Below are 23,087 nucleotides of genomic sequence, written 5' to 3'. Positions count from 1 at the left end.
GCAAACTAGAGAATTCAAATTTCATAGATAAGACCATATTTGTTCAAAACCAAGAAAAAGCATTCCATTTCAACACATCAAAATTTACAACACAAAAGAGTTTCAACTACAAATTTGTGCAAAAGATGTAAATAACATGGAAATGTAAGCTTTAATTGTTTGCAAGACTGGAAAAGCTTACAACACCTGCTATTCCCAGACAGTCTCCCTTTCAAGTACTAATCAGGCCCAACCCTAGGTAGCTTCTGAGATCAGACGAGATCAGGCGTTCTAAGGGTGGAATGGCGGTAAGCAGAAGAACCTTGCAAACTAGAGGATTCAAATTTCATAGATAAGACCATATTTGTTCAAAACCAAGAAAAAGCATTCCATTTCAACACATCAAAATTTACATCACAAAAGAGTTTCAACTACAAATGTGTGCAAAAGATGTAAATAACATGGAAATGTAAGCTTTAATTGTTTGCAGGACTGGAAAAGCTTACAACACCTGGTATTCCCAGACAGTCTCCCATTCAAGTACTAACCAGGCCCAACCCTAGGTAGCTTCTGAGATCAGACGAGATCAGGTGTTCTAAGGGTGGAATGGCCGTAATCAGAAGAAGCTTGCAAACTAGAGGATTCAAATTTCATAGATAAGACCATATTTGTTTAAAATCAAGAAAAAGCATTCCATTTCAACACATCAACATTTACAACACAAAAGAGTTTCAACTACAAATTTGTGCAAAAGATGTAAATAACATGGAAATGTAAGCTTTCTTTGTTTGCAGGATTGAAAAAGCTTACTACACCTGGTATTCCCATTCAGTCTCCCATTCAAGTACTAACCAGGCCCAACCCTAGCTAGCTTCTGAGATCAGACAAGATCAGGCATTCTAAGGGTGGAATGGCCGTAAGCAGAAGAACCTTGCAAACTAGAGGATTCAAATTTCATAGATAAGACCATATTTGTTCAAAACCAAGAAAAAGCATTCCATTTCAACACATCAAAATTTACAACACAAAAGAGTTTCAACTACAAATTTGTGCAAAAGATGTAAACAACATGGAAATGTAAGCTTTAATTGTTTGCAGGACTGGAAAAGCTTACAACACTTGGTATTCCCAGACAGTCTCCCATTCAAGTACTAACCAGGCCCAACCCTAGGTAGCTTCTGAGATCAGACTAGATCAGGCGATCTAAGGGTGGAATGGCCGTAAGCAGAAGAACCTTGCAAACTAGAGGATTCAAATTTCATAGCTAAGACCATATTTGTTCAAAACCAAGAAAAAGCATTCCATTTTAACACATCAACATTTACAACACAAAAGAGTTTCAACTACAAATTTGTGCAAAAGATGTAAATAACATGGAAATGTAAGCTTTAATTGTTTGCAGGACTGGAAAAGCTTACAACACCTGGTATTCCCAGACAGTCTCCCATTCAAGTACTAACCAGGCCCAACCCTAGGTAGCTTCTGAGATCAGACGTTCTAAGGGTGGAATGGCCGTAAGCAGAAGAACCTTGCAAACTAGAGGATTCAAATTTCATAGAAAAGACCATATTTGTTTAAAATCAAGAAAAAGCATTCCATTTCAACACATCAACATTTACAACACAAAAGAGTTTCAAATACAAATTTGTGCAAAAGATGAAAAAAAAATGGAAATGTAAGCTTTCATTGATTGCAGGATTGAAAAAGCTTACAACACCTGGTATTCACAGACAGTCTCCAATTCAAGTACTAACCAGGCCCAACCCTAGGTAGCTTCTGAGATCAGACAAAATCAGGCATTCTAAGGGTGGAATGGGCATAAGCAGAAGAACCGTGCAAACTAGAGAATTCAAATTTCATAGCTAAGACCATATTTGTTCAAAACCAAGAAAAAGCATTCCATTTCAACACATCAAAATTTACAACACAAAAGAGTTTCAACTACAAATTTGTGCAAAAGATGTAAATAACATGGAAATGTAAGCTTTAATTGTTTGCAGGACTGGAAAAGCTTACAACACCTGGTATTCCCAGACAGTCTCCCATTCAAGCACTAACCAGGCCCAACCCTAGGTAGCTTCTGAGATCAGACGAGATCAGGCGTTCTAAGGGTGGAATGGCCTTAAGCAGAAGAGCTGTGCAAACTAGAGAATTCAAATTTCATAGCTAAGACCATATTTGTTCAAAACCAAGAAAAAACATTCCATTTCAAAACATCAAAATTTACAACACAAAAGAGTTTCAACTACAAATTTGTGCAAAAGATGTAAATAACATGGAAATGTAAGCTTTCATTGTTTGCAGGATTGAAAAAGCTTACAACACCTGGTATTCCCAGACAGTCTCCCATTCAAGTACTAACCAGGCCCAACCCTAGGTAGCTTCTGAGATCAGACAAGATCAGGCGTTCTAAGGGTGGAATGGCCGTAAGCAGATGAATCGTGCAAACTAGAGAATTCAAATTTCATAGCTAAGACCATATTTGTTCAAAACCAAGAAAAAGCATTCCATTTCAACACATCAAAATTTACAACACAAAAGAGTTTCAACTACAAATTTGTGCAAAAGATGTAAATAACATGGAAATGTAAGCTTTAATTGTTTGCAGGACTGGAAAAGCTTACAACACCTGGTATTCCCAGACAGTCTCCCATTCAAGTACTAACCAGGCCCAACCCTAGGTAGCTTCTGAGATCAGACGAGATCAGGCGTTCTAAGGGTGGAATGGCCGTAAGCAGAAGAACCTTGCAAACTAGAGGATTCAAATTTCATAGCTAAGACCATATTTGTTCAAAACCAAGAAAAATCATTCCATTTTAACACATCAACATTTACAACACAAAAGAGTTTCAACTACAAATTTGTGCAAAAGATGTAAATAACATGGAAATGTAAGCTTTCTTTTTTTGCAGGACTGGAAAAGCTTACAACACCTGGTATTCCCAGACAGTCTCCCATTCAAGTACTAACCAGGCCCAACCCTAGGTAGCTTCTGAGATCAGACGAGATCAGGCGTTCTAAGGGTGGAATGGCCGTAAACAGAAGAACCGTGCAAACTAGAGAATTCAAATTTCATAGCTAAGACCATATTTGTTCAAAACCAAGAAAAAGCATTCCATTTTAACACATCAACATTTACAACACAAAAGAGTTTCAACTACAAATTTGTGCAAAAGATGTAAATAACATGGAAATGTAAGCTTTAATTGTTTGCAGGACTGGAAAAGCTTATAACACCTGGTATTCCCAGACAGTCTCCCATTCAAGTACTAACCAGCCCCAACCCGAGGTCGCTTCTGAGATCAGACGAGATCAGGCGATCTAAGGGTGGAATGGCCGTAAGCAGAAGAACCTTGTAAACTAGAGGATTCAAATTTCATAGCTAAGACCATATTTGTTCAAAATCAAGAAAAAGCATTCCATTTTAACACATCAACATGTACAACACAAAAGAGTTTCAACTACAAATTTGTGCAAAATATGTAAATAACATGGAAATGTAAGCTTTAATTGTTTGCAGGACTGGAAAAGCTTACAACCCCTGGTATTCCCATTCAGTCTCCCATTCAAGTACTAACCAGGCCCAACCCTAGGTAGCTTCTGAGATCAGACGAGATCAGGCGTTCTAAGGGTGGAATGGCCGTAAGCAGAAGAACCTTGCAAACTAGAGGATTCAAATTTCATAGATAAGACCATATTTGTTCAAAACCAAGAAAAAGCATTCCATTTCAACACATCAAAATTTACATCACAAAAGAGTTTCAACTACAAATGTGTGCAAAAGATGTAAATAACATGGAAATGTAAGCTTTAATTGTTTGCAGGACTGGAAAAGCTTACAACACCTGGTATTCCCAGACAGTCTCCCATTCAAGTACTAACCAGGCCCAACCCTAGGTAGCTTCTGAGATCAGACGAGATCAGGCGTTCTAAGGGTGGAATGGCCGTAAGCAGAAGAACCTTGCAAACTAGAGGATTCAAATTTCATAGATAAGACCATATTTGTTTAAAATCAAGAAAAAGCATTCCATTTCAACACATCAACATTTACAACACAAAAGAGTTTCAAATACAAATTTGTGCAAAAGATGAAAAAAAAATGGAAATGTAAGCTTTCATTGTTTGCATGTTTGAAAAAGCTTACAACACCTGGTATTCCCAGACAGTCTCCCATTCAAGTACTAACGAGGCCCAATCCTAAGTAACTTCTGAGATCAGACAAGATCAGGCGTTCTAAGGGTGGAATGGCCGTAAACAGAAGAACCGTGCAAACTAGAGAATTCAAATTTCATAGCTAAGACCATATTTGTTCAAAACCAAGAAAAAGCATTCCATTTTAACACATCAACATTTACAACACAAAAGAGTTTCAACTACAAATTTGTGCAAAAGATGTAAATAACATGGAAATGTAAGCTTTAATTGTTTGCAGGACTGGAAAAGCTTACAACACCTGGTATTCCCAGACAGTCTCCCATTCAAGTACTAACCAGGCCCAACCCTAGGTAGCTTCTGAGATCAGACGAGATCAGGCGTTCTAAGGGTGGAATGGCCGTAAGCAGAAGAACCTTGCAAACTAGAGGATTCAAATTTCATAGCTAAGACCATATTTGTTCAAAATCAAGAAAAAGCATTCCATTTTAACACATCAACATGTACAACACAAAAGAGTTTCAACTACAAATTTGTGCAAAATATGTAAATAACATGGAAATGTAAGCTTTAATTGTTTGCAGGACTGGAAAAGCTTACAACACCTGGTATTCCCAGACAGTCTCCCATTCAAGTACTAACCAGGCCCAACCCTAGGTAGCTTCTGAGATCAGACGATATCAGGCGTTCTAAGGGTGGAATGGCCGTAAGCAGAAGAACCTTGCAAACTAGAGGATTCAAATTTCATAGCTAAGACCATATTTGTTCAAAACCAAGAAAAAGCATTCCATTTTAACACATCAACATTTACAACACAAAAGAGTTTCAACTACAAATTTGTGCAAAAGATGTAAATAACATGGAAATGTAAGCTTTAATTGTTTGCAGGACTGGAAAAGCTTACAACACTTGGTATTCCCAGACAGTCTCCCATTCAAGTACTAACCAGGCCCAACCCTAGGTAGCTTCTGAGATCAGACGAGATCAGGCGATCTAAGGGTGGAATGGCCGTAAGCAGAAGAACCTTGCAAACTAGAGGATTCAAATTTCATAGCTAAGACCATATTTGTTCAAAACCAAGAAAAAGCATTCCATTTTAACACATCAACATTTACAACACAAAAGAGTTTCAACTACAAATTTGTGCAAAAGATGTAAATAACATGGAAATGTAAGCTTTAATTGTTTGCAGGACTGGAAAAGCTTACAACACCTGGTATTCCCAGACAGTCTCCCATTCAAGTACTAACCAGGCCCAACCCTAGGTAGCTTCTGAGATCAGACGTTCTAAGGGTGGAATGGCCGTAAGCAGAAGAACCTTGCAAACTAGAGGATTCAAATTTCATAGAAAAGACCATATTTGTTTAAAATCAAGAAAAAGCATTCCATTTCAACACATCAACATTTACAACACAAAAGAGTTTCAAATACAAATTTGTGCAAAAGATGAAAAAAAAATGGAAATGTAAGCTTTCATTGATTGCAGGATTGAAAAAGCTTACAACACCTGGTATTCACAGACAGTCTCCAATTCAAGTACTAACCAGGCCCAACCCTAGGTAGCTTCTGAGATCAGACAAAATCAGGCATTCTAAGGGTGGAATGGGCATAAGCAGAAGAACCGTGCAAACTAGAGAATTCAAATTTCATAGCTAAGACCATATTTGTTCAAAACCAAGAAAAAGCATTCCATTTCAACACATCAAAATTTACAACACAAAAGAGTTTCAACTACAAATTTGTGCAAAAGATGTAAATAACATGGAAATGTAAGCTTTAATTGTTTGCAGGACTGGAAAAGCTTACAACACCTGGTATTCCCAGACAGTCTCCCATTCAAGCACTAACCAGGCCCAACCCTAGGTAGCTTCTGAGATCAGACGAGATCAGGCGTTCTAAGGGTGGAATGGCCTTAAGCAGAAGAGCTGTGCAAACTAGAGAATTCAAATTTCATAGCTAAGACCATATTTGTTCAAAACCAAGAAAAAACATTCCATTTCAAAACATCAAAATTTACAACACAAAAGAGTTTCAACTACAAATTTGTGCAAAAGATGTAAATAACATGGAAATGTAAGCTTTCATTGTTTGCAGAATTGAAAAAGCTTACAACACCTGGTATTCCCAGACAGTCTCCCATTCAAGTACTAATCAGGCCCAACCCTAGGTAGCTTCTGAGATCAGACAAGATCAGGCGTTCTAAGGGTGGAATGGCCGTAAGCAGATGAATCGTGCAAACTAGAGAATTCAAATTTCATAGCTAAGACCATATTTGTTCAAAACCAAGAAAAAGCATTCCATTTCAACACATCAAAATTTACAACACAAAAGAGTTTCAACTACAAATTTGTGCAAAAGATGTAAATAACATGGAAATGTAAGCTTTAATTGTTTGCAGGACTGGAAAAGCTTACAACACCTGGTATTCCCAGACAGTCTCCCATTCAAGCACTAACCAGGCCCAACCCTAGGTAGCTTCTGAGATCAGACGAGATCAGGCGTTCTAAGGGTGGAATGGCCGTAAACAGAAGAACCGTGCAAACTAGAGAATTCAAATTTCATAGCTAAGACCATATTTGTTCAAAACCAAGAAAAAGCATTCCATTTTAACACATCAACATTTACAACACAAAAGAGTTTCAACTACAAATTTGTGCAAAAGATGTAAATAACATGGAAATGTAAGCTTTAATTGTTTGCAGGACTGGAAAAGCTTATAACACCTGGTATTCCCAGACAGTCTCCCATTCAAGTACTAACCAGCCCCAACCCGAGGTCGCTTCTGAGATCAGACGAGATCAGGCGATCTAAGGGTGGAATGGCCGTAAGCAGAAGAACCTTGTAAACTAGAGGATTCAAATTTCATAGCTAAGACCATATTTGTTCAAAATCAAGAAAAAGCATTCCATTTTAACACATCAACATGTACAACACAAAAGAGTTTCAACTACAAATTTGTGCAAAATATGTAAATAACATGGAAATGTAAGCTTTAATTGTTTGCAGGACTGGAAAAGCTTACAACCCCTGGTATTCCCATTCAGTCTCCCATTCAAGTACTAACCAGGCCCAACCCTAGGTAGCTTCTGAGATCAGACGAGATCAGGCGTTCTAAGGGTGGAATGGCCGTAAGCAGAAGAACCTTGCAAACTAGAGGATTCAAATTTCATAGATAAGACCATATTTGTTTAAAATCAAGAAAAAGCATTCCATTTCAACACATCAACATTTACAACACAAAAGAGTTTCAAATACAAATTTGTGCAAAAGATGAAAAAAAAATGGAAATGTAAGCTTTCATTGTTTGCATGTTTGAAAAAGCTTACAACACCTGGTATTCCCAGACAGTCTCCCATTCAAGTACTAACGAGGCCCAATCCTAAGTAACTTCTGAGATCAGACAAGATCAGGCGTTCTAAGGGTGGAATGGCCGTAAACAGAAGAACCGTGCAAACTAGAGAATTCAAATTTCATAGCTAAGACCATATTTGTTCAAAACCAAGAAAAAGCATTCCGTTTTAACACATCAACATTTACAACACAAAAGAGTTTCAACTACAAATTTGTGCAAAAGATGTAAATAACATGGAAATGTAAGCTTTAATTGTTTGCAGGACTGGAAAAGCTTACAACACCTGGTATTCCCAGACAGTCTCCCATTCAAGTACTAACCAGGCCCAACCCTAGGTAGCTTCTGAGATCAGACGAGATCAGGCGTTCTAAGGGTGGAATGGCCGTAAACAGAAGAACCGTGCAAACTAGAGAATTCAAATTTCATAGCTAAGACCATATTTGTTCAAAACCAAGAAAAAGCATTCCATTTTAACACATCAACATTTACAACACAAAAGAGTTTCAACTACAAATTTGTGCAAAAGATGTAAATAACATGGAAATGTAAGCTTTAATTGTTTGCAGGACTGGAAAAGCTTATAACACCTGGTATTCCCAGACAGTCTCCCATTCAAGTACTAACCAGCCCCAACCCGAGGTCGCTTCTGAGATCAGACGAGATCAGGCGATCTAAGGGTGGAATGGCCGTAAGCAGAAGAACCTTGTAAACTAGAGGATTCAAATTTCATAGCTAAGACCATATTTGTTCAAAATCAAGAAAAAGCATTCCATTTTAACACATCAACATGTACAACACAAAAGAGTTTCAACTACAAATTTGTGCAAAATATGTAAATAACATGGAAATGTAAGCTTTAATTGTTTGCAGGACTGGAAAAGCTTACAACCCCTGGTATTCCCATTCAGTCTCCCATTCAAGTACTAACCAGGCCCAACCCTAGGTAGCTTCTGAGATCAGACGAGATCAGGCGTTCTAAGGGTGGAATGGCCGTAAGCAGAAGAACCTTGCAAACTAGAGGATTCAAATTTCATAGATAAGACCATATTTGTTTAAAATCAAGAAAAAGCATTCCATTTCAACACATCAACATTTACAACACAAAAGAGTTTCAAATACAAATTTGTGCAAAAGATGAAAAAAAAATGGAAATGTAAGCTTTCATTGTTTGCATGTTTGAAAAAGCTTACAACACCTGGTATTCCCAGACAGTCTCCCATTCAAGTACTAAAGAGGCCCAATCCTAAGTAACTTCTGAGATCAGACAAGATCAGGCGTTCTAAGGGTGGAATGGCCGTAAACAGAAGAACCGTGCAAACTAGAGAATTCAAATTTCATAGCTAAGACCATATTTGTTCAAAACCAAGAAAAAGCATTCCGTTTTAACACATCAACATTTACAACACAAAAGAGTTTCAACTACAAATTTGTGCAAAAGATGTAAATAACATGGAAATGTAAGCTTTAATTGTTTGCAGGACTGGAAAAGCTTACAACACCTGGTATTCCCAGACAGTCTCCCATTCAAGTACTAACCAGGCCCAACCCTAGGTAGCTTCTGAGATCAGACGAGATCAGGCGTTCTAAGGGTGGAATGGCCGTAAGCAGAAGAACCTTGCAAACTAGAGGATTCAAATTTCATAGCTAAGACCATATTTGTTCAAAATCAAGAAAAAGCATTCCATTTTAACACATCAACATGTACAACACAAAAGAGTTTCAACTACAAATTTGTGCAAAATATGTAAATAACATGGAAATGTAAGCTTTAATTGTTTGCAGGACTGGAAAAGCTTACAACACCTGGTATTCCCAGACAGTCTCCCATTCAAGTACTAACCAGGCCCAACCCTAGGTAGCTTCTGAGATCAGACGACATCAGGCGTTCTAAGGGTGGAATGGCCGTAAGCAGAAGAACCTTGCAAACTAGAGGATTCAAATTTCATAGCTAAGACCATATTTGTTCAAAACCAAGAAAAAGCATTCCATTTTAACACATCAACATTTACAACACAAAAGAGTTTCAACTACAAATTTGTGCAAAAGATGTAAATAACATGGAAATGTAAGCTTTAATTGTTTGCAGGACTGGAAAAGCTTACAACACTTGGTATTCCCAGACAGTCTCCCATTCAAGTACTAACCAGGCCCAACCCTAGGTAGCTTCTGAGATCAGACGAGATCAGGCGATCTAAGGGTGGAATGGCCGTAAGCAGAAGAACCTTGCAAACTAGAGGATTCAAATTTCATAGCTAAGACCATATTTGTTCAAAACCAAGAAAAAGCATTCCATTTTAACACATCAACATTTACAACACAAAAGAGTTTCAACTACAAATTTGTGCAAAAGATGTAAATAACATGGAAATGTAAGCTTTAATTGTTTGCAGGACTGGAAAAGCTTACAACACCTGGTATTCCCAGACAGTCTCCCATTCAAGTACTAACCAGGCCCAACCCTAGGTAGCTTCTGAGATCAGACGTTCTAAGGGTGGAATGGCCGTAAGCAGAAGAACCTTGCAAACTAGAGGATTCAAATTTCATAGAAAAGACCATATTTGTTTAAAATCAAGAAAAAGCATTCCATTTCAACACATCAACATTTACAACACAAAAGAGTTTCAAATACAAATTTGTGCAAAAGATGAAAAAAAAATGGAAATGTAAGCTTTCATTGATTGCAGGATTGAAAAAGCTTACAACACCTGGTATTCACAGACAGTCTCCAATTCAAGTACTAACCAGGCCCAACCCTAGGTAGCTTCTGAGATCAGACAAAATCAGGCATTCTAAGGGTGGAATGGGCATAAGCAGAAGAACCGTGCAAACTAGAGAATTCAAATTTCATAGCTAAGACCATATTTGTTCAAAACCAAGAAAAAGCATTCCATTTCAACACATCAAAATTTACAACACAAAAGAGTTTCAACTACAAATTTGTGCAAAAGATGTAAATAACATGGAAATGTAAGCTTTAATTGTTTGCAGGACTGGAAAAGCTTACAACACCTGGTATTCCCAGACAGTCTCCCATTCAAGCACTAACCAGGCCCAACCCTAGGTAGCTTCTGAGATCAGACGAGATCAGGCGTTCTAAGGGTGGAATGGCCTTAAGCAGAAGAGCTGTGCAAACTAGAGAATTCAAATTTCATAGCTAAGACCATATTTGTTCAAAACCAAGAAAAAACATTCCATTTCAAAACATCAAAATTTACAACACAAAAGAGTTTCAACTACAAATTTGTGCAAAAGATGTAAATAACATGGAAATGTAAGCTTTCATTGTTTGCAGGATTGAAAAAGCTTACAACACCTGGTATTCCCAGACAGTCTCCCATTCAAGTACTAATCAGGCCCAACCCTAGGTAGCTTCTGAGATCAGACAAGATCAGGCGTTCTAAGGGTGGAATGGCCGTAAGCAGATGAATCGTGCAAACTAGAGAATTCAAATTTCATAGCTAAGACCATATTTGTTCAAAACCAAGAAAAAGCATTCCATTTCAACACATCAAAATTTACAACACAAAAGAGTTTCAACTACAAATTTGTGCAAAAGATGTAAATAACATGGAAATGTAAGCTTTAATTGTTTGCAGGACTGGAAAAGCTTACAACACCTGGTATTCCCAGACAGTCTCCCATTCAAGCACTAACCAGGCCCAACCCTAGGTAGCTTCTGAGATCAGACGAGATCAGGCGTTCTAAGGGTGGAATGGCCGTAAGCAGAAGAACCTTGCAAACTAGAGGATTCAAATTTCATAGCTAAGACCATATTTGTTCAAAACCAAGAAAAATCATTCCATTTTAACACATCAACATTTACAACACAAAAGAGTTTCAACTACAAATTTGTGCAAAAGATGTAAATAACATGGAAATGTAAGCTTTCTTTTTTTGCAGGACTGGAAAAGCTTACAACACCTGGTATTCCCAGACAGTCTCCCATTCAAGTACTAACCAGGCCCAACCCTAGGTAGCTTCTGAGATCAGACGAGATCAGGCGTTCTAAGGGTGGAATGGCCGTAAACAGAAGAACCGTGCAAACTAGAGAATTCAAATTTCATAGCTAAGACCATATTTGTTCAAAACCAAGAAAAAGCATTCCATTTTAACACATCAACATTTACAACACAAAAGAGTTTCAACTACAAATTTGTGCAAAAGATGTAAATAACATGGAAATGTAAGCTTTAATTGTTTGCAGGACTGGAAAAGCTTATAACACCTGGTATTCCCAGACAGTCTCCCATTCAAGTACTAACCAGCCCCAACCCGAGGTCGCTTCTGAGATCAGACGAGATCAGGCGATCTAAGGGTGGAATGGCCGTAAGCAGAAGAACCTTGTAAACTAGAGGATTCAAATTTCATAGCTAAGACCATATTTGTTCAAAATCAAGAAAAAGCATTCAATTTTAACACATCAACATGTACAACACAAAAGAGTTTCAACTACAAATTTGTGCAAAATATGTAAATAACATGGAAATGTAAGCTTTAATTGTTTGCAGGACTGGAAAAGCTTACAACCCCTGGTATTCCCATTCAGTCTCCCATTCAAGTACTAACCAGGCCCAACCCTAGGTAGCTTCTGAGATCAGACGAGATCAGGCGTTCTAAGGGTGGAATGGCCGTAAGCAGAAGAACCTTGCAAACTAGAGGATTCAAATTTCATAGATAAGACCATATTTGTTCAAAACCAAGAAAAAGCATTCCATTTCAACACATCAAAATTTACATCACAAAAGAGTTTCAACTACAAATGTGTGCAAAAGATGTAAATAACATGGAAATGTAAGCTTAAATTGTTTGCAGGACTGGAAAAGCTTACAACACCTGGTATTCCCAGACAGTCTCCCATTCAAGTACTAACCAGGCCCAACCCTAGGTAGCTTCTGAGATCAGACGAGATCAGGCGTTCTAAGGGTGGAATGGCCGTAAGCAGAAGAACCTTGCAAACTAGAGGATTCAAATTTCATAGATAAGACCATATTTGTTTAAAATCAAGAAAAAGCATTCCATTTCAACACATCAACATTTACAACACAAAAGAGTTTCAAATACAAATTTGTGCAAAAGATGAAAAAAAAAATGGAAATGTAAGCTTTCATTGTTTGCATGTTTGAAAAAGCTTACAACACCTGGTATTCCCAGACAGTCTCCCATTCAAGTACTAACCAGGCCCAATCCTAAGTAACTTCTGAGATCAGACAAGATCAGGCGTTCTAAGGGTGGTATGGCCGTAAACAGAAGAACCGTGCAAACTAGAGAATTCAAATTTCATAGCTAAGACCATATTTGTTCAAAACCAAGAAAAAGCATTCCATTTTAACACATCAACATTTACAACACAAAAGAGTTTCAACTACAAATTTGTGCAAAAGATGTAAATAACATGGAAATGTAAGCTTTCTTTGTTTGCAGGATTGAAAAAGCTTACTACACCTGGTATTCCCATTCAGTCTCCCATTCAAGTACTAACCAGGCCCAACCCTAGCTAGCTTCTGAGATCAGACAAGATCAGGCATTCTAAGGGTGGAATGGCCGTAAGCAGAAGAACCTTGCAAACTAGAGGATTCAAATTTCATAGATAAGACCATATTTGTTCAAAACCAAGAAAAAGCATTCCATTTCAACACATCAAAATTTACAACACAAAAGAGTTTCAACTACAAATTTGTGCATAAGATGTAAATAACATGGAAATGTAAGCTTTAATTGTTTGCAGGACTGGAAAAGCTTACAACACCTGGTATTCCCAGACAGTCTCCCATTCAAGTACTAACCAGGCCCAACCCTAGGTAGCTTCTGAGATCAGACGAGATCAGGCGTTCTAAGGGTGGAATGGCCGTAAGCAGAAGAACCTTGCAAACTAGAGGATTCAAATTTCATAGCTAAGACCATATTTGTTCAAAATCAAGAAAAAGCATTCCATTTTAACACATCAACATTTACAACACAAAAGAGTTTCAACTACAAATTTGTGCAAAAGATGTAAATAACATGGAAATGTAAGCTTTAATTGTTTGCAGGACTGGAAAAGCTTATAACACCTGGTATTCCCAGACAGTCTCCCATTCAAGTACTAACCAGCCCCAACCCGAGGTCGCTTCTGAGATCAGACGAGATCAGGCGATCTAAGGGTGGAATGGCCGTAAGCAGAAGAACCTTGTAAACTAGAGGATTCAAATTTCATAGCTAAGACCATATTTGTTCAAAATCAAGAAAAAGCATTCAATTTTAACACATCAACATGTACAACACAAAAGAGTTTCAACTACAAATTTGTGCAAAATATGTAAATAACATGGAAATGTAAGCTTTAATTGTTTGCAGGACTGGAAAAGCTTACAACCCCTGGTATTCCCATTCAGTCTCCCATTCAAGTACTAACCAGGCCCAACCCTAGGTAGCTTCTGAGATCAGACGAGATCAGGCGTTCTAAGGGTGGAATGGCCGTAAGCAGAAGAACCTTGCAAACTAGAGGATTCAAATTTCATAGATAAGACCATATTTGTTCAAAACCAAGAAAAAGCATTCCATTTCAACACATCAAAATTTACATCACAAAAGAGTTTCAACTACAAATGTGTGCAAAAGATGTAAATAACATGGAAATGTAAGCTTAAATTGTTTGCAGGACTGGAAAAGCTTACAACACCTGGTATTCCCAGACAGTCTCCCATTCAAGTACTAACCAGGCCCAACCCTAGGTAGCTTCTGAGATCAGACGAGATCAGGCGTTCTAAGGGTGGAATGGCCGTAAGCAGAAGAACCTTGCAAACTAGAGGATTCAAATTTCATAGATAAGACCATATTTGTTTAAAATCAAGAAAAAGCATTCCATTTCAACACATCAACATTTACAACACAAAAGAGTTTCAAATACAAATTTGTGCAAAAGATGAAAAAAAAAATGGAAATGTAAGCTTTCATTGTTTGCATGTTTGAAAAAGCTTACAACACCTGGTATTCCCAGACAGTCTCCCATTCAAGTACTAACCAGGCCCAATCCTAAGTAACTTCTGAGATCAGACAAGATCAGGCGTTCTAAGGGTGGTATGGCCGTAAACAGAAGAACCGTGCAAACTAGAGAATTCAAATTTCATAGCTAAGACCATATTTGTTCAAAACCAAGAAAAAGCATTCCATTTTAACACATCAACATTTACAACACAAAAGAGTTTCAACTACAAATTTGTGCAAAAGATGTAAATAACATGGAAATGTAAGCTTTCTTTGTTTGCAGGATTGAAAAAGCTTACTACACCTGGTATTCCCATTCAGTCTCCCATTCAAGTACTAACCAGGCCCAACCCTAGCTAGCTTCTGAGATCAGACAAGATCAGGCATTCTAAGGGTGGAATGGCCGTAAGCAGAAGAACCTTGCAAACTAGAGGATTCAAATTTCATAGATAAGACCATATTTGTTCAAAACCAAGAAAAAGCATTCCATTTCAACACATCAAAATTTACAACACAAAAGAGTTTCAACTACAAATTTGTGCATAAGATGTAAATAACATGGAAATGTAAGCTTTAATTGTTTGCAGGACTGGAAAAGCTTACAACACCTGGTATTCCCAGACAGTCTCCCATTCAAGTACTAACCAGGCCCAACCCTAGGTAGCTTCTGAGATCAGACGAGATCAGGCGTTCTAAGGGTGGAATGGCCGTAAGCAGAAGAACCTTGCAAACTAGAGGATTCAAATTTCATAGCTAAGACCATATTTGTTCAAAATCAAGAAAAAGCATTCCATTTTAACACATCAACATTTACAACACAAAAGAGTTTCAACTACAAATTTGTGCAAAATATGTAAATAACATGGAAATGTAAGCTTTAATTGTTTGCAGGACTGGAAAAGCTTACAACACCTGGTATTCCCAGACAGTCTCCCATTCAAGTACTAACCAGGCCCAACCCTAGGTAGCTTCTGAGATCAGACAAGATCAGGCATTCTAAGGGTGGAATGGCCTTAAGCAGAAGAACCATGCAAACTAGAGAATTCAAATTTCATAGCTAAGACCATATTTGTTCAAAACCAAGAAAAAACATTCCATTTCAACACATCAAAATTTACAACACAAAAGAGTTTCAACTACAAATTTGTGCAAAAGATGTAAGTAACATGGAAACGTAAGCTTTCATTGTTTGCAGGATTGAAAAAGCTTACAACACCTGGTATTCCCAGACAGTCTCCCATTCAAGTACTAACCAGGCCCAACCCTAGGTAGCTTCTGAGATCAGACAAGATCAGGCGTTCTAAGGGTGGAATGGCCGTAAGCAGATGAATCGTGCAAACTAGAGAATTCAAATTTCATAGCTAAGACCATATTTGTTCAAAACCAAGAAAAAGCATTCCATTTCAACACATCAAAATTTACAACACAAAAGAGTTTCAACTACAAATTTGTGCAAAAGAGGTAAATAACATGGAAATGTAAGCTTTAATTGTTTGCAGGACTGGAAAAGCTTACAACACCTGGTATTCCCAGACAGTCTCCCATTCAAGTACTAACCAGCCCCAACCCTAGGTCGCTTCTGAGATCAGACGAGATCAGGCGATCTAAGGGTGGAATGGCCGTAAGCAGAAGAACCTTGCAAACTAGAGGATTCAAATTTCATAGCTAAGACCATATTTGTTCAAAATCAAGAAAAAGCATTCCATTTTAACACATCAACATGTACAACACAAAAGAGTTTCAACTACAAATTTGTGCAAAAGATGTAAATAACATGGAAATGTAAGCTTTAATTGTTTGCAGGACTGGAAAAGCTTACAACACCTGGTATTCCCAGACAGTCTCCCATTCAAGTACTAACCAGGCCCAACCCTAGGTAGCTTCTGAGATCAGACGAGATCAGGCGTTCTAAGGGTGGAATGGCCGTAAGCAGAAGAACCTTGCAAACTAGAGGATTCAAATTTCATAGCTAAGACCATATTTGTTCAAAACCAAGAAAAAGCATTCCATTTTAACACATCAACATTTACAACACAAAAGAGTTTCAACTACAAATTTGTGCAAAAGATGTAAATAACATGGAAATGTAAGCTTTAATTGTTTGCAGGACTGGAAAAGCTTATAACACCTGGTATTCCCAGACAGTCTCCCATTCAAGTACTAACCAGCCCCAACCCGAGGTCGCTTCTGAGATCAGACGAGATCAGGCGATCTAAGGGTGGAATGGCCGTAAGCAGAAGAACCTTGTAAACTAGAGGATTCAAATTTCATAGCTAAGACCATATTTGTTCAAAATCAAGAAAAAGCATTCCATTTTAACACATCAACATGTACAACACAAAAGAGTTTCAACTACAAATTTGTGCAAAATATGTAAATAACATGGAAATGTAAGCTTTAATTGTTTGCAGGACTGGAAAAGCTTACAACCCCTGGTATTCCCATTCAGTCTCCCATTCAAGTACTAACCAGGCCCAACTCTAGGTAGCTTCTGAGATCAGACGAGATCAGGCGTTCTAAGGGTGGAATGGCCGTAAGCAGAAGAACCTTGCAAACTAGAGGATTCAAATTTCATAGATAAGACCATATTTGTTCAAAACCAAGAAAAAGCATTCCATTTCAACACATCAAAATTTACATCACAAAAGAGTTTCAACTACAAATGTGTGCAAAAGATGTAAATAACATGGAAATGTAAGCTTAAATTGTTTGCAGGACTGGAAAAGCTTACAACACCTGGTATTCCCAGACAGTCTCCCATTCAAGTACTAACCAGGCCCAACCCTAGGTAGCTTCTGAGATCAGACGAGATCAGGCGTTCTAAGGGTGGAATGGCCGTAAGCAGAAGAACCTTGCAAACTAGAGGATTCAAATTTCATAGATAAGACCATATTTGTTTAAAATCAAGAAAAAGCATTCCATTTCAACACATCAACATTTACAACACAAAAGAGTTTCAAATACAAATTTGTGCAAAAGATGAAAAAAAAAATGGAAATGTAAGCTTTCATTGTTTGCATGTTTGAAAAAGCTTACAACACCTGGTATTCCCAGACAGTCTCCCATTCAAGTACTAACCAGGCCCAATCCTAAGTAACTTCTGAGATCAGACAAGATCAGGCGTTCTAAGGGTGGTATGGCCGTAAACAGAAGAACCGTGCAAACTAGAGAATTCAAATTTCATAGCTAAGACCATATTTGTTCAAAACCAAGAAAAAGCATTCCATTTTAACACATCAACATTTACAACACAAAAGAGTTTCAACTACAAATTTGTGCAAAAGATGTAAATAACATGGAAATGTAAGCTTTCTTTGTTTGCAGGATTGAAAAAGCTTACTACACCTGGTATTCCCATTCAGTCTCCCATTCAAGTACTAACCAGGCCCAACCCTAGCTAGCTTCTGAGATCAGACAAGATCAGGCATTCTAAGGGTGGAATGGCCGTAAGCAGAAGAACCTTGCAAACTAGAGGATTCAAATTTCATAGATAAGACCATATTTGTTCAAAACCAAGAAAAAGCATTCCATTTCAACACATCAAAATTTACAACACAAAAGAGTTTCAACTACAAATTTGTGCATAAGATGTAAATAACATGGAAATGTAAGCTTTAATTGTTTGCAGGACTGGAAAAGCTTACAACACCTGGTATTCCCAGACAGTCTCCCATTCAAGTACTAACCAGGCCCAACCCTAGGTAGCTTCTGAGATCAGACGAGATCAGGCGTTCTAAGGGTGGAATGGCCGTAAGCAGAAGAACCTTGCAAACTAGAGGATTCAAATTTCATAGCTAAGACCATATTTGTTCAAAATCAAGAAAAAGCATTCCATTTTAACACATCAACATTTACAACACAAAAGAGTTTCAACTACAAATTTGTGCAAAATATGTAAATAACATGGAAATGTAAGCTTTAATTGTTTGCAGGACTGGAAAAGCTTACAACACCTGGTATTCCCAGACAGTCTCCCATTCAAGTACTAACCAGGCCCAACCCTAGGTAGCTTCTGAGATCAGACAAGATCAGGCATTCTAAGGGTGGAATGGCCTTAAGCAGAAGAACCATGCAAACTAGAGAATTCAAATTTCATAGCTAAGACCATATTTGTTCAAAACCAAGAAAATACATTCCATTTCAACACATCAAAATTTACAACACAAAAGAGTTTCAACTACAAATTTGTGCAAAAGATGTAAGTAACATGGAAACGTAAGCTTTCATTGTTTGCAGGATTGAAAAAGCTTACAACACCTGGTATTCCCAGACAGTCTCCCATTCAAGTACTAACCAGGCCCAACCCTAGGTAGCTTCTGAGATCAGACAAGATCAGGCGTTCTAAGGGTGGAATGGCCGTAAGCAGATGAATCGTGCAAACTAGAGAATTCAAATTTCATAGCTAAGACCATATTTGTTCAAAACCAAGAAAAAGCATTCCATTTCAACACATCAAAATTTACAACACAAAAGAGTTTCAACTACAAATTTGTGCAAAAGAGGTAAATAACATGGAAATGTAAGCTTTAATTGTTTGCAGGACTGGAAAAGCTTATAACACCTGGTATTCCCAGACAGTCTCCCATTCAAGTACTAACCAGCCCCAACCCTAGGTTGCTTCTGAGATCAGACGAGATCAGGCGATCTAAGGGTGGAATGGCCGTAAGCAGAAGAACCTTGCAAACTAGAGGATTCAAATTTCATAGCTAAGACCATATTTGTTCAAAATCAAGAAAAAGCATTCCATTTTAACACATCAACATGTACAACACAAAAGAGTTTCAACTACAAATTTGTGCAAAAGATGTAAATAACATGGAAATGTAAGCTTTAATTGTTTGCAGGACTGGAAAAGCTTACAACACCTGGTATTCCCAGACAGTCTCCCATTCAAGTACTAACCAGGCCCAACCCTAGGTAGCTTCTGAGACCAGACAAGATCAGGCGTTCTAAGGGTGGAATGGCCGTAAGCAGAAGAACCTTGCAAACTAGAGGATTCAAATTTCATAGATAAGACCATATTTGTTTAAAATCAAGAAAAAGCATTCCATTTCAACACATCAACATTTACAACACAAAAGAGTTTCAAATACAAATTTGTGCAAAAGATGAAAAAAAAATGGAAATGTAAGCTTTCATTGTTTGCAGGATTGAAAAAGCTTACAACACCTGGTATTCCCAGACAGTCTCCCATTCAAGTACTAACCAGGCCCAATCCTAAGTAGCTTCTGAGATCAGACAAGATCAGGCGTTCTAAGGGTGGAATGGCCGTAAACAGAAGAACCGTGCAAACTAGAGAATTCAAATTTCATAGCTAAGACCATATTTGTTCAAAACCAAGAAAAAGCATTCCATTTTAACACATCAACATTTACAACACAAAAGAGTTTCAACTACAAATTTGTGCAAAAGATGTAAATAACATGGAAATGTAAGCTTTCTTTGTTTGCAGGATTGAAAAAGCTTACTACACCTGGTATTCCCATTCAGTCTCCCATTCAAGTACTAACCAGGCCCAACCCTAGCTAGCTTCTGAGATCAGACAAGATCAACCATTCTAAGGGTGGAATGGCCGTAAGCAGAAGAACCTTGAAAAACTAGAGGATTCAAATTTCATAGATAAGACCATATTTGTTCAAAACCAAGAAAAAACATTCCATTTCAACACATCAAAATTTACAACACAAAAGAGTTTCAACTTCAAATTTGTGCAAAAGATGTAAATAACATGGAAATGTAAGCTTTCATTGTTTGCAGGATTGAAAAAGCTTACAACACCTGGTATTCCCAGACAGTCTCCCATTCAAGTACTAACCAGGCCCAACCCTAGGTAGCTTCTGAGATCAGACAAGATCAGGCGTTCTAAGGGTGGAATGGCCGTAAGCAGATGAATCGTGCAAACTAGAGAATTCAAATTTCATAGCTAAGACCATATTTGTTCAAAACCAAGAAAAAGCATTCCATTTTAACACATCAACATTTACAACACAAAAGAGTTTCAACTACAAATTTGTGCAAAAGATGTAAATAACATGGAAATGTAAGCTTTAATTGTTTGCAGGACTGGAAAAGCTTATAACACCTGGTATTCCCAGACAGTCTCCCATTCAAGTACTAACCAGCCCCAACCCTAGGTCGCTTCTGAGATCAAACGAGATCAGGCGATCTAAGGGTGGAATGGCCGTAAGCAGAAAAACCTTGCAAACTAGAGGATTCAAATTTCATAGCTAAGACCATATTTGTTCAAAATCAAGAAAAAGCATTCCATTTTAACACATCAACATGTACAACACAAAAGAATTTCAACTACAAATTTGTGCAAAATATGTAAATAACATGGAAATGTAAGCTTTAATTGTTTGCAGGACTGGAAAAGCTTACAACACCTGGTACTCCCATTCAGTCTCCCATTCAAGTACTAACCAGGCCCAACCCTAGGTAGCTTCTGAGATCAGACGAGATCAGGCGTTCTAAGGGTGGAATGGCCGTAAGCAGAAGAACCTTGCAAACTAGAGGATTCAAATTTCATAGCTAAGACCATATTTGTTCAAAATCAAGAAAAAGCATTCCATTTTAACACATCAACATGTACAACACAAAAGAGTTTCAACTACAAATTTGTGCAAAATATGTAAATAACATGGAAATGTAAGCTTTAATTGTTTGCAGGACTGGAAAAGCTTACAACACCTGGTATTCCCATTCAGTCTCCCATTCAAGTACTAACCAGGCCCAACCCTAGGTAGCTTCTTTGATCAGACGAGATCAGGCGTTCTAAGGGTGGAATGGCCGTAAGCAGAAGAACCTTGCAAACTAGAGGATTCAAATTTCATAGATAAGACCATATTTGTTCAAAACCAAGAAAAAGCATTCCATTTCAACACATCAAAATTTACATCACAAAAGAGTTTCAACTACAAATGTGTGCAAAAGATGTAAATAACATGGAAATGTAAGCTTTAATTGTTTGCAGGACTGGAAAAGCTTACAACACCTGGTATTCCCAGACAGTCTCCCATTCAAGTACTAACCAGGCCCAACCCTAGGTAGCTTCTGAGATCAGACGAGATCAGGCGTTCTAAGGGTGGAATGGCCGTAAGCAGAAGAACCTTGCAAACTAGAGGATTCAAATTTCATAGATAAGACCATATTTGTTCAAAACCAAGAAAAAGCATTCCATTTCAACACATCAAAATTTACATCACAAAAGAGTTTCAACTACAAATGTGTGCAAAAGATGTAAATAACATGGAAATGTAAGCTTTAATTGTTTGCAGGACTGGAAAAGCTTATAACACCTGGTATTCCCAGACAGTCTCCCATTCAAGTACTAACCAGGCCCAACCCTAGGTAGCTTCTGAGATCAGACGAGATCAGGCGTTCTTAGGGTGGAATGGCCGTAAGCAGAAGAACCTTGCAAACTAGAGGATTCAAATTTCATAGATAAGACCATATTTGTTTAAAATCAAGAAAAAGCATTCCATTTCAACACATCAACATTTACAACACAAAAGAGTTTCAAATACAAATTTGTGCAAAAGATGAAAAAAAAATGGAAATGTAAGCTTTCATTGTTTGCAGGTTTGAAAAAGCTTACAACACCTGGTATTCCCAGACAGTCTCCCATTCAAGTCCTAACGAGGCCCAATCCTAAGTAGCTTCTGAGATCAGACAAGATCAGGCGTTGTAAGGGTGGAATGGCCGTAAACAGAAGAACCGTGCAAACTAGAGAATTCAAATTTCATAGCTAAGACCATATTTGTTCAAAACCAAGAAAAAGCATTCCATTTTAACACATCAACATTTACAACACAAAAGAGTTTCAACTACAAATTTGTGCAAAAGATGTAAATAACATGGAAATGTAAGCTTTCTTTGTTTGCAGGATTGAAAAAGCTTACTACACCTGGTATTCCCATTCAGTCTCCCATTCAAGTACTAACCAGGCCCAACCCTAGCTAGCTTCTGAGATCAGACAAGATCAGGCATTCTAAGGGTGGAATGGCCGTAAGCAGAAGAACCTTGCAAACTAGAGGATTCAAATTTCATAGATAAGACCATATTTGTTCAAAACCAAGAAAAAGCATTCCATTTCAACACATCAAAATTTACAACACAAAAGAGTTTCAACTACAAATTTGTGCAAAAGATGTAAATAACATGGAAATGTAAGCTTTCATTGTTTGCAGGATTGAAAAAGCTTACAACACCTGGTATTCCCAGACAGTCTCCCATTGAAGTACTAACCAGGCCCAATCCTAGGTAGCTTCTGAGATCAGACAAGATCAGGCGTTCTAAGGGTGGAATGGCCGTAAGCAGATGAATCGTGCAAACTAGAGAATTCAAATTTCATAGCTAAGACCATATTTGTTCAAAACCAAGAAAAAGCATTCCATTTCAACACATCAAAATTTACAACACAAAAGAGTTTCAACTACAAATTTGTGCAAAAGATGTAAATAGCATGGAAATGTAAGCTTTAATTGTTTGCAGGACTGGAAAAGCTTACAACACCTGGTATTCCCAGACAGTCTCCCATTCAAGTACTAACCAGGCCCAACCCTAGGTAGCTTCTGAGATCAGACGAGATCAGGCGTTCTAAGGGTGGAATGGCCGTAAGCAGAAGAACCTTGTAAACTAG

General features: G+C 37.8%; 75 pseudogenes; all 75 read right to left on the bottom strand.

Moving 5' to 3' along the window:
- Positions 1-174: 174 nt before the first annotated feature.
- On the bottom strand, positions 175-293 carry LOC140566867 (5S ribosomal RNA; annotated as a pseudogene).
- A 185-nt stretch (positions 294-478) lies between these two features.
- LOC140573192 (5S ribosomal RNA) lies at positions 479-597 on the bottom strand (annotated as a pseudogene).
- Positions 598-782: 185 nt separating this feature from the next.
- Positions 783-901, bottom strand: LOC140567288 (5S ribosomal RNA; annotated as a pseudogene).
- Positions 902-1,086: 185 nt separating this feature from the next.
- Positions 1,087-1,205, bottom strand: LOC140566975 (5S ribosomal RNA; annotated as a pseudogene).
- Positions 1,206-1,390: 185 nt separating this feature from the next.
- On the bottom strand, positions 1,391-1,499 carry LOC140568387 (5S ribosomal RNA; annotated as a pseudogene).
- A 185-nt stretch (positions 1,500-1,684) lies between these two features.
- On the bottom strand, positions 1,685-1,803 carry LOC140568027 (5S ribosomal RNA; annotated as a pseudogene).
- A 185-nt stretch (positions 1,804-1,988) lies between these two features.
- LOC140566673 (5S ribosomal RNA) lies at positions 1,989-2,107 on the bottom strand (annotated as a pseudogene).
- Positions 2,108-2,292: 185 nt separating this feature from the next.
- Positions 2,293-2,411, bottom strand: LOC140571030 (5S ribosomal RNA; annotated as a pseudogene).
- Positions 2,412-2,596: 185 nt separating this feature from the next.
- LOC140571381 (5S ribosomal RNA) lies at positions 2,597-2,715 on the bottom strand (annotated as a pseudogene).
- Positions 2,716-2,900: 185 nt separating this feature from the next.
- Positions 2,901-3,019, bottom strand: LOC140566089 (5S ribosomal RNA; annotated as a pseudogene).
- Positions 3,020-3,204: 185 nt separating this feature from the next.
- LOC140568320 (5S ribosomal RNA) lies at positions 3,205-3,323 on the bottom strand (annotated as a pseudogene).
- A 185-nt stretch (positions 3,324-3,508) lies between these two features.
- On the bottom strand, positions 3,509-3,627 carry LOC140571457 (5S ribosomal RNA; annotated as a pseudogene).
- Positions 3,628-3,812: 185 nt separating this feature from the next.
- Positions 3,813-3,931, bottom strand: LOC140571370 (5S ribosomal RNA; annotated as a pseudogene).
- Positions 3,932-4,116: 185 nt separating this feature from the next.
- LOC140567802 (5S ribosomal RNA) lies at positions 4,117-4,235 on the bottom strand (annotated as a pseudogene).
- Positions 4,236-4,420: 185 nt separating this feature from the next.
- LOC140571358 (5S ribosomal RNA) lies at positions 4,421-4,539 on the bottom strand (annotated as a pseudogene).
- Positions 4,540-4,724: 185 nt separating this feature from the next.
- Positions 4,725-4,843, bottom strand: LOC140572318 (5S ribosomal RNA; annotated as a pseudogene).
- Positions 4,844-5,028: 185 nt separating this feature from the next.
- On the bottom strand, positions 5,029-5,147 carry LOC140572292 (5S ribosomal RNA; annotated as a pseudogene).
- A 185-nt stretch (positions 5,148-5,332) lies between these two features.
- Positions 5,333-5,441, bottom strand: LOC140568385 (5S ribosomal RNA; annotated as a pseudogene).
- Positions 5,442-5,626: 185 nt separating this feature from the next.
- LOC140568026 (5S ribosomal RNA) lies at positions 5,627-5,745 on the bottom strand (annotated as a pseudogene).
- Positions 5,746-5,930: 185 nt separating this feature from the next.
- LOC140566672 (5S ribosomal RNA) lies at positions 5,931-6,049 on the bottom strand (annotated as a pseudogene).
- Positions 6,050-6,234: 185 nt separating this feature from the next.
- Positions 6,235-6,353, bottom strand: LOC140571433 (5S ribosomal RNA; annotated as a pseudogene).
- A 185-nt stretch (positions 6,354-6,538) lies between these two features.
- Positions 6,539-6,657, bottom strand: LOC140572109 (5S ribosomal RNA; annotated as a pseudogene).
- Positions 6,658-6,842: 185 nt separating this feature from the next.
- Positions 6,843-6,961, bottom strand: LOC140568318 (5S ribosomal RNA; annotated as a pseudogene).
- A 185-nt stretch (positions 6,962-7,146) lies between these two features.
- LOC140571455 (5S ribosomal RNA) lies at positions 7,147-7,265 on the bottom strand (annotated as a pseudogene).
- Positions 7,266-7,450: 185 nt separating this feature from the next.
- LOC140567801 (5S ribosomal RNA) lies at positions 7,451-7,569 on the bottom strand (annotated as a pseudogene).
- A 185-nt stretch (positions 7,570-7,754) lies between these two features.
- LOC140566078 (5S ribosomal RNA) lies at positions 7,755-7,873 on the bottom strand (annotated as a pseudogene).
- Positions 7,874-8,058: 185 nt separating this feature from the next.
- On the bottom strand, positions 8,059-8,177 carry LOC140568317 (5S ribosomal RNA; annotated as a pseudogene).
- Positions 8,178-8,362: 185 nt separating this feature from the next.
- LOC140571454 (5S ribosomal RNA) lies at positions 8,363-8,481 on the bottom strand (annotated as a pseudogene).
- Positions 8,482-8,666: 185 nt separating this feature from the next.
- LOC140568195 (5S ribosomal RNA) lies at positions 8,667-8,785 on the bottom strand (annotated as a pseudogene).
- A 185-nt stretch (positions 8,786-8,970) lies between these two features.
- LOC140571346 (5S ribosomal RNA) lies at positions 8,971-9,089 on the bottom strand (annotated as a pseudogene).
- Positions 9,090-9,274: 185 nt separating this feature from the next.
- On the bottom strand, positions 9,275-9,393 carry LOC140572727 (5S ribosomal RNA; annotated as a pseudogene).
- Positions 9,394-9,578: 185 nt separating this feature from the next.
- LOC140572290 (5S ribosomal RNA) lies at positions 9,579-9,697 on the bottom strand (annotated as a pseudogene).
- A 185-nt stretch (positions 9,698-9,882) lies between these two features.
- Positions 9,883-9,991, bottom strand: LOC140568384 (5S ribosomal RNA; annotated as a pseudogene).
- A 185-nt stretch (positions 9,992-10,176) lies between these two features.
- Positions 10,177-10,295, bottom strand: LOC140568025 (5S ribosomal RNA; annotated as a pseudogene).
- Positions 10,296-10,480: 185 nt separating this feature from the next.
- Positions 10,481-10,599, bottom strand: LOC140566671 (5S ribosomal RNA; annotated as a pseudogene).
- A 185-nt stretch (positions 10,600-10,784) lies between these two features.
- LOC140571432 (5S ribosomal RNA) lies at positions 10,785-10,903 on the bottom strand (annotated as a pseudogene).
- Positions 10,904-11,088: 185 nt separating this feature from the next.
- On the bottom strand, positions 11,089-11,207 carry LOC140571309 (5S ribosomal RNA; annotated as a pseudogene).
- A 185-nt stretch (positions 11,208-11,392) lies between these two features.
- LOC140566065 (5S ribosomal RNA) lies at positions 11,393-11,511 on the bottom strand (annotated as a pseudogene).
- Positions 11,512-11,696: 185 nt separating this feature from the next.
- Positions 11,697-11,815, bottom strand: LOC140568315 (5S ribosomal RNA; annotated as a pseudogene).
- Positions 11,816-12,000: 185 nt separating this feature from the next.
- Positions 12,001-12,119, bottom strand: LOC140571453 (5S ribosomal RNA; annotated as a pseudogene).
- Positions 12,120-12,304: 185 nt separating this feature from the next.
- LOC140571334 (5S ribosomal RNA) lies at positions 12,305-12,423 on the bottom strand (annotated as a pseudogene).
- A 186-nt stretch (positions 12,424-12,609) lies between these two features.
- On the bottom strand, positions 12,610-12,728 carry LOC140571727 (5S ribosomal RNA; annotated as a pseudogene).
- Positions 12,729-12,913: 185 nt separating this feature from the next.
- On the bottom strand, positions 12,914-13,032 carry LOC140567287 (5S ribosomal RNA; annotated as a pseudogene).
- Positions 13,033-13,217: 185 nt separating this feature from the next.
- On the bottom strand, positions 13,218-13,336 carry LOC140571322 (5S ribosomal RNA; annotated as a pseudogene).
- A 185-nt stretch (positions 13,337-13,521) lies between these two features.
- LOC140568314 (5S ribosomal RNA) lies at positions 13,522-13,640 on the bottom strand (annotated as a pseudogene).
- Positions 13,641-13,825: 185 nt separating this feature from the next.
- Positions 13,826-13,944, bottom strand: LOC140571452 (5S ribosomal RNA; annotated as a pseudogene).
- Positions 13,945-14,129: 185 nt separating this feature from the next.
- LOC140571311 (5S ribosomal RNA) lies at positions 14,130-14,248 on the bottom strand (annotated as a pseudogene).
- Positions 14,249-14,434: 186 nt separating this feature from the next.
- Positions 14,435-14,553, bottom strand: LOC140571726 (5S ribosomal RNA; annotated as a pseudogene).
- Positions 14,554-14,738: 185 nt separating this feature from the next.
- LOC140567286 (5S ribosomal RNA) lies at positions 14,739-14,857 on the bottom strand (annotated as a pseudogene).
- Positions 14,858-15,042: 185 nt separating this feature from the next.
- On the bottom strand, positions 15,043-15,161 carry LOC140571300 (5S ribosomal RNA; annotated as a pseudogene).
- Positions 15,162-15,346: 185 nt separating this feature from the next.
- Positions 15,347-15,465, bottom strand: LOC140567136 (5S ribosomal RNA; annotated as a pseudogene).
- Positions 15,466-15,650: 185 nt separating this feature from the next.
- Positions 15,651-15,769, bottom strand: LOC140571028 (5S ribosomal RNA; annotated as a pseudogene).
- Positions 15,770-15,954: 185 nt separating this feature from the next.
- On the bottom strand, positions 15,955-16,073 carry LOC140566859 (5S ribosomal RNA; annotated as a pseudogene).
- Positions 16,074-16,258: 185 nt separating this feature from the next.
- On the bottom strand, positions 16,259-16,377 carry LOC140571288 (5S ribosomal RNA; annotated as a pseudogene).
- Positions 16,378-16,562: 185 nt separating this feature from the next.
- LOC140568313 (5S ribosomal RNA) lies at positions 16,563-16,681 on the bottom strand (annotated as a pseudogene).
- A 185-nt stretch (positions 16,682-16,866) lies between these two features.
- LOC140566050 (5S ribosomal RNA) lies at positions 16,867-16,985 on the bottom strand (annotated as a pseudogene).
- A 185-nt stretch (positions 16,986-17,170) lies between these two features.
- LOC140571276 (5S ribosomal RNA) lies at positions 17,171-17,289 on the bottom strand (annotated as a pseudogene).
- Positions 17,290-17,475: 186 nt separating this feature from the next.
- LOC140571725 (5S ribosomal RNA) lies at positions 17,476-17,594 on the bottom strand (annotated as a pseudogene).
- Positions 17,595-17,779: 185 nt separating this feature from the next.
- On the bottom strand, positions 17,780-17,898 carry LOC140567285 (5S ribosomal RNA; annotated as a pseudogene).
- A 185-nt stretch (positions 17,899-18,083) lies between these two features.
- LOC140571264 (5S ribosomal RNA) lies at positions 18,084-18,202 on the bottom strand (annotated as a pseudogene).
- A 185-nt stretch (positions 18,203-18,387) lies between these two features.
- On the bottom strand, positions 18,388-18,506 carry LOC140567135 (5S ribosomal RNA; annotated as a pseudogene).
- Positions 18,507-18,691: 185 nt separating this feature from the next.
- On the bottom strand, positions 18,692-18,810 carry LOC140571027 (5S ribosomal RNA; annotated as a pseudogene).
- Positions 18,811-18,995: 185 nt separating this feature from the next.
- Positions 18,996-19,114, bottom strand: LOC140567851 (5S ribosomal RNA; annotated as a pseudogene).
- Positions 19,115-19,299: 185 nt separating this feature from the next.
- LOC140572480 (5S ribosomal RNA) lies at positions 19,300-19,418 on the bottom strand (annotated as a pseudogene).
- A 185-nt stretch (positions 19,419-19,603) lies between these two features.
- LOC140566396 (5S ribosomal RNA) lies at positions 19,604-19,722 on the bottom strand (annotated as a pseudogene).
- A 185-nt stretch (positions 19,723-19,907) lies between these two features.
- LOC140568368 (5S ribosomal RNA) lies at positions 19,908-20,026 on the bottom strand (annotated as a pseudogene).
- Positions 20,027-20,212: 186 nt separating this feature from the next.
- On the bottom strand, positions 20,213-20,331 carry LOC140571026 (5S ribosomal RNA; annotated as a pseudogene).
- Positions 20,332-20,516: 185 nt separating this feature from the next.
- Positions 20,517-20,635, bottom strand: LOC140567961 (5S ribosomal RNA; annotated as a pseudogene).
- A 185-nt stretch (positions 20,636-20,820) lies between these two features.
- LOC140570363 (5S ribosomal RNA) lies at positions 20,821-20,939 on the bottom strand (annotated as a pseudogene).
- Positions 20,940-21,124: 185 nt separating this feature from the next.
- LOC140567670 (5S ribosomal RNA) lies at positions 21,125-21,243 on the bottom strand (annotated as a pseudogene).
- A 185-nt stretch (positions 21,244-21,428) lies between these two features.
- On the bottom strand, positions 21,429-21,547 carry LOC140571253 (5S ribosomal RNA; annotated as a pseudogene).
- A 185-nt stretch (positions 21,548-21,732) lies between these two features.
- On the bottom strand, positions 21,733-21,851 carry LOC140566452 (5S ribosomal RNA; annotated as a pseudogene).
- A 489-nt stretch (positions 21,852-22,340) lies between these two features.
- Positions 22,341-22,459, bottom strand: LOC140567284 (5S ribosomal RNA; annotated as a pseudogene).
- A 185-nt stretch (positions 22,460-22,644) lies between these two features.
- LOC140566189 (5S ribosomal RNA) lies at positions 22,645-22,763 on the bottom strand (annotated as a pseudogene).
- A 185-nt stretch (positions 22,764-22,948) lies between these two features.
- LOC140571241 (5S ribosomal RNA) lies at positions 22,949-23,067 on the bottom strand (annotated as a pseudogene).
- Positions 23,068-23,087: the final 20 nt, after the last annotated feature.

Source organism: Salminus brasiliensis, chromosome 11, assembly GCF_030463535.1.
Source record: "Salminus brasiliensis chromosome 11, fSalBra1.hap2, whole genome shotgun sequence".
Taxonomy (NCBI): domain Eukaryota; kingdom Metazoa; phylum Chordata; class Actinopteri; order Characiformes; family Bryconidae; genus Salminus; species Salminus brasiliensis.
The sequence above is the reverse complement of the archived record's forward strand: the minus strand, read 5'-3'. Positions and strand labels throughout refer to the sequence as shown.